The 7,155-nt window shown below is 37.2% G+C and overlaps 1 non-coding gene across 1 annotated transcript; it reads right to left on the bottom strand.

Moving 5' to 3' along the window:
• Positions 1 to 4,656: 4,656 nt before the first annotated feature.
• Positions 4,657 to 4,736, bottom strand: TRNAL-UAG (transfer RNA leucine (anticodon UAG)). Its single transcript has one exon. It is a non-coding gene; the product is annotated as a tRNA-Leu (tRNA).
• Between the last annotated feature and the right edge of the window lie 2,419 nt (positions 4,737 to 7,155).

The raw sequence follows: 7,155 nt of genomic DNA, 5'->3' as shown, positions 1-7,155 counted from the left end.
TTGAAAAATACTCAAGAAGTGACCCCACTACTAAGGTCGGGAAATGCACATATGCAAATATGATTTTGTGTCTTGTGGATTAAAACATCATGTTTTCGCTTTGGCTCTAATTTCATTTATCGGTTGATTTGGATGCATTGTACTTTTCTACACACTCCCCACACGCATGCTCTCCGCTTGGGTTCTAGATGCTCTACTTTATTTTTCTATTGAGGATAAACCTAAACCATAACTCGAGAGATAGTTGTCCATATAATAATGAGGGATGTATAAATTCTCAAGAAGAGAGGAGCAGAGATGATCCCCAGACCAACTAGATTTAAGGGAATTGAAAGTTGGGTCTACGGTAGATCTCACCTAAACCGTCTCATCATAATATAATAATCGCAATCATAATATAAATAATTATAACAATAATTTTTAGATTACTCTCTTTCTTGTCCTTCAAAATTGAGCATTTTCTAAACATTGTTACTATATCACACTACTCATCTTTTTAAATATAAACTAACTGCACATCCGAGACGAGAGTGTGCATGAACTATGGAGCTATAGAGTTCGAGATAGATTCGAGTCTCGATTTTTGACTCATGATGTCTTTGTCATGTATATGATTCTTTATGGTATATTGTTATGAATAATTTGTTGCATTAAATAGCTTCATGTGGAACGAGCATGTCAGTGTATCTTGTATTCGTATGATATACTATGACCCGAAACCTTAAGACGCACACGAACTAAACAAAAATATCGTTTATTTATTATGAGAATCTAAATACAGGGTCACATCGATCAAGTTCTTTATGATCATCTTCATTATTTTGATTAGTTGTTGAGAGGCACTTCTTTGATCTCCTTGTTGTCTTCTAAATGAATGTTCTTACTCATCTTGTGAGACTTGGAGTTGAAGTTGAAGGGATGCTTCTTGCCATGACAGAAGCAGATGTTTAATTTACAATCACAAAAAACATTATCCCTGCAATCATCTGAAGTCCGGCATGAAATACCTTTAAGATAGCTTCCTTTTGTGCCTAATGGTTTGCTTGTACCTGCATACATAAACAATTTCCAATCAAATTTGAGTAATCTAGTCACGTGTTGTAACACCCTAAAAGTGAAGGAAACCCACCTATGCATGACCAAAAAGATCCCAGGAAAGAAATTATGAGAATTAAGCAAGGAAACGAGACTTAGTAAGTCATTTCTATACCCTAAGGAGTAATCTTAAGGACTTAAGACCTTTGGAGAATGATTGGAATGAAAGCATAAGCGAAAGGGACGAAAATGTCATTTTTCCAATATCAAGGATCTTGCTAGATTTTTAATTCCTTATCTAGAAGGAATTTTAAGATGTTCAAGACCTGAGAAATGACCAACAAGAGATGAAGAATTTTTAGGAAAATTATGGATTTTTTGAGAAAATAATAATAAAATATTCGAAAAGTGGCAAATTACCAAAATACCCTTGAAGTTAAGGATAATTACGGATTTACCATTCTGCTAAAAAATCAGAACCTTCATAGTGCCTTCTGCATAAAATCCTTCGAATGTCGAGTCTCAGCCGTTGGATCACCTCCAAACTTGTATATATTCTAGAAAACTCACGGATCGTCACATCCAACGGCTAGGATTCAAAACCAACGTCGGTGAAGCTCTGATCGGAATAGATATTTCCAACGGATTTTCTAGAAAATCAAACCGACAATTCACGATGATTCTGGAGCTCCCAATGTTGGTTTAAGTTTCCCCTATAAATTCTGTAGTTGGGGCAATCATTTGGAACAAGAATCGAGCAAGGTCGAGCACCTAGCTGTTGGCAATAAGTGTTTAGATTTTGGGTCTCCTACTCTCAGGCTTCTTCCAAATTCGAGAGCAATTCTCCACCATTTCCTTTCAAACTTGTTCCTATAGCTTCTAAACAACATTACCCACAAGTTTTACGAAGGAATAGAGTCCTGAAAGTGCCTAGAAACCATTCGCCCAATCCAATCTGCCATTAAAAAGCTTCAAGGAAAACTCAAAATTCCAATCCAAGGATATACAAGTATTCTTCGAGTAGCGCACGACCTGAAAAGGACACTCTTCGAGAAATGCATGTGTGACCTGACAAACTAGTCATGCTCTTCTCATGTGCAGCGCACACGCTTCCCACGTCAGTCGCAACTCACACGACTCGTGTGTCAACTCCATTATCATTTGTTTTCTAGTTTTTGGATATATATGTTTATTATCATTTCTTATATGTTTTCGATTTATTTACGAATTTTATTTTTATTATGTAAGTCCATGGGACTGATGAAACATTTAAAATGAATATTTCCACATAAAAAGATCACATCATGCATATGGTACGACTCTATTTTAGTAAAAAAAAATAAGATCGTTACATTTTCACAGTGGTTAATTATAGTCCTAAAAGTATGAATGACACAACTCTTAAAATTTCTCATTTTCATAGTGGCTAACTATAGTCCTAAAAGTATGAATGATACAACTCTTAAAATTCCTAGTGGAAGGTTAAGGGTTTCATGTTGAGGCTATATATAACCACTTATGTTGTCTTGTAGACTTGAAAAAGGTAGTAAAAAGATCATTTATGCCTTCTTTTAACTAAGTAATAAGTTTTTTTTTGTAATGCTATGTAGTTTAGGTTGTATGTTTAGTATCATCTAAGCTTGACATGATCGATCTTGCCTGCGGAGTGATTCAAATCTCAAACAAGTATTTTTTTTTCTTTAAGATATTCAATCAACAAAGTAAATCGTTATCATGAAGCATGATTTAACTTTGGTTTGATGACGGAGACGCCTCGTGGAGGGACACTGAAAGAAGGACAATCAAACCAAAAAAGATAGGTGAGTGATGTGTGGTTCGCTGCCACTTTTATGTATTGTAGGATAAGTAGTGTCCCTTATTTTTGCTGACTATGTTATTTCACATGTAGTATGATGATATCAAAGCTAGGTTTCAATCGTGGGACCTGTGAGTTATGGGCCCACCACGCTTCTGCTGATATTAATCATTTTGATCTCTAGCTTTCATCATAGATGTTTAGTTCACTTATGGCAAACTTTGAGACAGTATATAAAAAGATATTAACGGCCCTTCAACCCTTATATCTATCTCCATGACTTGAGACATTCTAACTTTACTTTTGATATTTGTACTACTTTTTCTATATTTGTACTACTTTTTCTATATATATATATATTTTTTTTTTTTTTTTTTTTTTTTTTTAGTTGTATGATAGGGTGTCCTTTGCTTTTCTTCGTCGCCAGATAGCTTTCATCTATGCTTTCCGTTATGATGTTCGATGATTTGAGTAGACTGTGAGTCTTACCTGATTGGGGGGCTCTCATCTACAATGAGATGCAACGTGTTGTGTTGCACATGATTAAACATGCATGCATAGGCGGCGTGAGTGGTCAAACAAGTTTGAATTCCACATAAGTGATGTTTGAATTACGAAGGAAAATCCTGCCCAAGGTCCAACAAAGCCACAAAGCCGGGTGAAAAATGTGAATGGGGATTGAGTACTCCTAAAGGTTTTAAAAAAATAAAAATAAATGACAGTTATGGGATTAGAAACCAATCCCTTTTTAAACCAAAGGCTAAATCTAGCACCTTGGACCACTAAGCCAAACTATCCCAACAATTGTGTTTGGACTACTAAGATAGTCGAGCTATCTCAAGACATGAGATTGCATCACGATGCATGGGTCGTGTTGTTGGGAACCGAGATGACCATGAGATGCAATGTTGTTGTGTTACAAATGATTGAACATGCACGCATAGGCGGCGTGTGCGGTCAAATAAGTTTTAATTCCACATTATTCATGTTTGAAACCCGTAGGCAAACCCTGCCTAAGGTCCAGCAAAGCCACAAAGCCACAAAGCTAGATGAAAAATATGAAAGGGAATTAAGTACTCCTTAAGGTTTGTCATGATCGTGTCAAGATCACAAAGCCGCACATTTGAAAAAGTATTGACTTTGACACGATGAACTGGTCGGAGTTGGGCTAGACTCTCTCCATATTAGATGCGTTTTAAAACCACGATGTTAACAACCATAAATAAAAAGTCAAAACAAACAATATGTGTTCGCAGCGGGCACGAGGCTTTACAAAAAATTAAAATAAATGACAGCTGTGGGATTTGATTCCATGCCCTTTTGAACCAGAGTCAAAGTCTAATACCTTAGACAACTCGGCCAAACTATCCCGACGAATGTGTTTGGACAAATCAAGATGGTCGAGCTATCTCGAGACATGAGATTACAATATGATGCATGGGTTGTGCTGTTGGGAACCGAGATGATGATGAGATGCAACAATGTTGTGTCGCACATGATTGAACATGCACACATAGATGGCGTGTGTGGTCAAACAAGTTTTAATTCCACATTATGTTTGTTTGAATGCGGAAGAAAAACTCTGCCTAAGGTATAACAAAGCCATAAAGTCGAGTGAAAAATGTGAATAGAGGTTGAGTACTCCTTTAGATTTTTCGTGAGCGTGACAAGATCATGAGACACTGGTTGGAGTTGGGTTAGAATCTCTTACCAACATCTTAAACCACTCGACTAAACTATACGACAGATGTAGAGATAGCAATACGATGCATGGGTCGGACGATGAGATTGAAAAAGTATGATTATGACAGCTGTGGGATTTGAACCCACGCCCTTTCGGACCAGAGCCTAAATCTGGCGCCTTAGACCATTCGGCCAAACTGTCCCAACGAATGTGTCTAGAAAAACCAAGATGATCGAGTATCTCAAGACATGAGATTGCATCACGATACATGGATCGTGTTGTTGGGAACCGAGATAATGATGAGATGCAACATTGTTGTGTCGCACATGATAGAACATGCACGCATAGGCGGCGTGTGTGGTCAAACAAGTTTTGATTCCACATAAGTGATGTTTCAACGTTGAAGGCAAACCTTGCCTATGGTATAACAAAGCCACAAAGCCGAGGTGAAAAATGTGAATGGAGATTGTGTACCCCATAAGGTTTTTGGCTAGCGTGTCAAGATCACGAAGCCCCACATTTGAAGAAGTATGACCGTTACACGATGCACTGGTCGGAGTAGGGCTAGACTCTCTCTATAGTAGACGCATTTTAAAATCATGAGGTTTTTATAATATGTGCTAGCAGCGGGCTTGAAGGTTTACAAAAAATGAAAATAAATGACAGCTGTGGGACCACGCCCCTTCAAACCAAAGCCTGAATCTGGCACCTTAGACCACTTGGCCAATCTGTCCCGAGGGATGTGTCTACACAACCAAGATGGTCAAGCTATCTCGAGAAGCTATCTCGAGACTTGAGATTGCATCACGATGCATGGGACGTGTTGTGAGGAACTGAGATGACGATGAGATGCAACGTTGTTGTGTCGTACACAATTGAACATGCATGCATAGGCAGCGTGTATGGTAAAACAAGTTTTGATTCCACATAAGTGATGTTTGAATGTTGAAGGTAAACCTTGCCTAAGGTCCAACAAAGCCAGGTAAAAAATATGAATGTAGATTAAGTACCCCATAAGGGGTGAGCGTGTTAAGGTTTTTGGTGAGCGTGTCAAGATTAGAGGCCGCACATTTGAAGAAGTATGACCGTTACACGATGCACTGGTCAAAGTAGGGCGAAACTCTCTATATATATAGTAGACGCATTTTAAAACCATGAGTTGGACAGCACCCATAGAGTTATTTAAAAGAGTATTATACCAACCTTGTAGTTGATGGGAATGCTATTTATTGTTGGTATCAGAGCCAAGTTTCGATCCTGGGACCTGTGGGTTATGGGCCCACCACGCTTCTGCTGCGCCACTCTGATTTGTTAATTAATATCATTTTGATCCCTAACAGATGCTTTTAAAACCGTGAGACTCACGACGATACGTAACGGGCCAAAGTAGACAATATTTGCTGGCGGTCGACTTGGCTATTACATAACCTAAATCACCATAAGTGAATTCATTCCAAGGAATCTTATGCTTACACTCTTCATTGAGAGCGGTAGTTATCCTTCGAGAAATATACTTTGGAAGTCCTTCAATGAAGCGCATCATCCATAATTAAAGGGTACTATCATATCTTGTCTAACCTTAGTTACAATTATATCTTTGTACCATCAGAAGTAGCTAACTTTTCGCATCTTATAATCATAAGAATTTTCTCAAACGTTCAGTATGGATTTCTAGTTTGCCTACGACAAACTTTAAGACAATATATAAAAGGGTATTAATGGCTATTCAACACTTATATCATTCTCCATAACGAGATATTCCAATTTCACTTTTTATATTTGTACTTCTCTTTCTATAGTAGTATGGTTGAGTATCCTTTGCTTTTCTTCGTCGGAGATATGCTTCTCCAACCCATCCTTGAGTACTCCTGTGAAACCAAAAGTTACAATTTGAGCAATAGCGTGGTCAAACTTACCTCGAAGACTATAGGCGCTAGCTCCCATCAACATTTTGTTGATTACATTTACGACTAGATGACCGGATAGACCATCTATATTCCACTTATGTATGAATGTTCCTTCATAGGTGGATCGAGTCATTTGAGTTTTTTCTTCGAACGGAACATCGGGGAAAGAGGGCTTAGGATACCAATTTTTCTTCATCTAGTTTTTTGGACTTTGTTCTCTAATTTAACAAATTTTTTTTATGAGGTCTAGTTTTTTTTGGGCATCTTTTCTTCTTTGGAGAAATCATTTTAAAAATTTTTGAGATCATTCTCATATGGTTCATTATGACACTAAAAGTTTAATTACTTAAGGTTCTATCAAAATTGAAAGATTGTTTAGCTTTTCTTCAATCAGAGCAAGTGCCTCTTCTGTTGAGCCGAGACTAATTACTTTGTCTAAAATAGCTTGTATGAATAAAAGAACTTTCCTCAACTTTTGCGAATCTCAAGCCATTAATATTTGCAATAGTTTTTTTTATTTCTTTTGTTGTTGTTTTTCCTTGATTTTTTCTTCAATCTTCTTAACTTGTCTTGCAATGGTTGAGAGAATCTTGTTTGAGAAGTTATTTTGATGTTGGATATTTAGGATATCCTTCGAGGTTGTAATGCATTTTTAAGGAATTCTTTTTCAGTGGACAATTCATTTGTGATAATATCGATCTGGTTGAAGATAG

This window comes from Cucurbita pepo, chromosome 15 (assembly GCF_057944985.1).
Source record: "Cucurbita pepo subsp. pepo isolate OVF chromosome 15, ASM5794498v1, whole genome shotgun sequence".
In the NCBI taxonomy this organism is placed as follows: domain Eukaryota; kingdom Viridiplantae; phylum Streptophyta; class Magnoliopsida; order Cucurbitales; family Cucurbitaceae; genus Cucurbita; species Cucurbita pepo.
This window is presented reverse-complemented; position numbering and strand designations above follow the sequence as displayed.